We start from the raw sequence: 2,682 nt of genomic DNA on the forward strand, positions 1-2,682 counted from the left end.
TGGCCTCTCTCGTTGCGGAGCACAGGCTCCAGACGTGCAGGCTCAGCGGCCACGGCTCACGGGCCCAGCCGCTCCGCAGCATGTGGGATCTACCCGGACCGGGGCACGAACCCGTGTCCACTGCATCGGCAGGCGGACTCTCAACCACTGCGCCACCAGGGAAGCCCTAAAAGTCTCTCTTTAAAGGCTTCTAGGAAATGAGTTCCATTCCTTCCCTTTCAGACTCCCAATCTCATTCATGTCAGGAATATGGCTCTCAGGAAGTTCTTCTTGCCGTCTAACCTCCCACCCCTTCTCCTGCAGGTCAAGCCCAGATATAAGGTCCCAGATAGGAGAGAGAGAGGATGCAAAGCAGGCTTCTGTTTCCGAGAAGGGTATTCTTGGTCTCTAAAAGCAGGGTTTCATTCTCTAACCGTGACAGTCAGGGCTGGCCAATCACAGGCCTTAATGGGAGAGCTTAAATTATAGAGGACCAAGTTAGAGGAAAGAAAAAGACGAAGAAAAAAACCCACCCAACTCCCAACCCCTGGTACTGCAGCTGATAGGTAATTATCTGCTGTTTGTGTGCGCTGTTGGGGCTCCAGCCCTGACTGCTCAGGACGGACATTGCGGTCTGGGGAGAAGCCCACTGAGTTGGTGTCAGGTCAAGGCGACTGAGAGGGGCCCCCCGGCCAGACCGTCCGCGAATTATTCCCCCCACCCCCCGCCGCTTCCACCCCTCCACTCCCCTCCAATCAAGGGAGGAGCTGCCCTCTCTTGCCCGCCACCCGTCCCCCAACACTCGGCGGAGACAGGGAGTGATTAGCATGGGGCATTGTCCTTGGATAATGGGCCCCAGCTGCCGCTTGAAAGAAGAGACAAAGCGCCGGACCGCTCCACAAGCATTATCCCCTCGTTAAATCTCTGTTATTAGATTAGATTCAAAACGTATTGATTCAGAGGCTGGAGGGAAGTGAGGGAGGGAAGGAGGGGAATCTGGCTGGGGAATGTTGAACCATACCTCTCCACTGACTCGCCCTCCCCCCTACCCCACCAGGCAAGTTTCCCTCCTCTTCTCAGTGAAATCTCCCCTAAGCCCACATCCTGACTCTGAGCTCAGCTACTCTCCCTAGACCCTCCCAAGAGCCGCGGAATGTCCACTCTTGTGAGGGGCACTGGGGTCGCTGGGCAGAGATGGCCATTGCCTAGGGGGAGAGGCAGCCTTCCTGGGATGGTGGCGGTGGACTCCACAGCTTGGAGCACCATACAGGGCGGTTCAGGCTGGGCACTTTCAAGATCTTTAAGGGAGTCTTTTGAGGAGAAATGACAGGTTTGGAAAGCTTCATGGGTGGGAAAGAAGGTGAGAAGCGGGACTATTCGTAGGTGAATGGAGAAGGCTGCAGGAGAGGAGTGGAGGTGAGACAGAGAGGACCAGCGTGCTTCCCAGAAACACTTGTAAAGACATGGGCGGTTTCTGGTTTTCTCTCTCTGCCTAGGACACAAGGAGAGGGAAGGAGCTGAAGTGGCAGGAGGAAGGAAGCAAGCAAGTTCTGGGAGAGATAACAGGTGAGAGGGAGCTTCTGGGTGTTCTCATATCCCAGACTGGGTAAAGGTCTCCTTGGGAAGAGCCCAAGATCAATACTGACGGACAGGGGTTAGTACACCGGGGGATCCTCTGGCCCTGGGTCTCAGTTTCCCATCCCTGGGCAGTGTGCAGCCTGGATGCTGCACTGATGAGCTGATTGGCTGTGGCTAGTGGAGCGGAAGATGTTACATGGGGTGGCTCAGTCTCAGGGTGGTTGATTGGCTGCCTCAATGCTGGGCTTGTTACCCCATTGACTGTGGGTGAAGAGTGGGGAGGGGGAGATGGGGAATCAATAGGTTGATTAGTATCTTACTAGCTCTCTGGTTGGACACCTTGTCAATAGCCACCCACTTACTGATCAGTGGTGCATCGACAGTTCCAGACTGTCCAGCTTTGTCTCTCTCTCTGGCCTGAGACATGAGAATCACCCAGCAGCATGACTGGCCCAGCAGGTCCAAGTGGAGAGTGGAGTGGGACAGCTTTGATCCCAAGACCAGGCTCCCAAGTATGGGCTGCCAGGACCATCTTGAGAGAGTCGGGATGAGCAATCCTCATCTTCAGCCCAACCTGCGCTTAGCAGGAGGCAACAGTTGTGAATGGGAGCCAGTCTCCAGCCCCACAGTCTCCTGCTTTTTGCTGGGAAACCCTGATACCTATCCATCAGCAAAACAAACAAAAATCCTTAGCTAATATCAAGAGCACATATGTCTGAGGTGGAAGTAGCAGATGAAACCTCATTCCAGGTCAATTTACGAACCAGCAGCCGGTTAGACAATATTTAATGAGTTCTTTCGGCATATGCTGGGGAAACTGGGGTGAGAAGAACCTCAGAGAAGCTAAACCAGACGAGCCTGCTTCCTCAGCCTCTAGGCTTTTTCAGACACGAAGCTCTCAAGGTCCTAAGGTTCTGCCCTCCGTCCAGCTTCACTGGATGGTCTACAAACTACAGTTGCAGAGTTTGGGATCAGGGAAAGTATCGGTTCAGGTGATCCATACTGAATCCCTTGTAGTTGACCAGCCCTGAAACAACTCATCCCAGGTATTTTGCGGGGTCCTTTTCTTTCAGCCTGGTAGAATTCAGTCCCTAAGAGACAGGCACCCCAAGACAGGGAAAGAGA

Source organism: Lipotes vexillifer, unplaced genomic scaffold (assembly GCF_000442215.2).
Source record: "Lipotes vexillifer unplaced genomic scaffold, Lipotes_vexillifer_v1.1 scaffold743, whole genome shotgun sequence".
Classification (NCBI taxonomy): domain Eukaryota; kingdom Metazoa; phylum Chordata; class Mammalia; order Artiodactyla; family Lipotidae; genus Lipotes; species Lipotes vexillifer.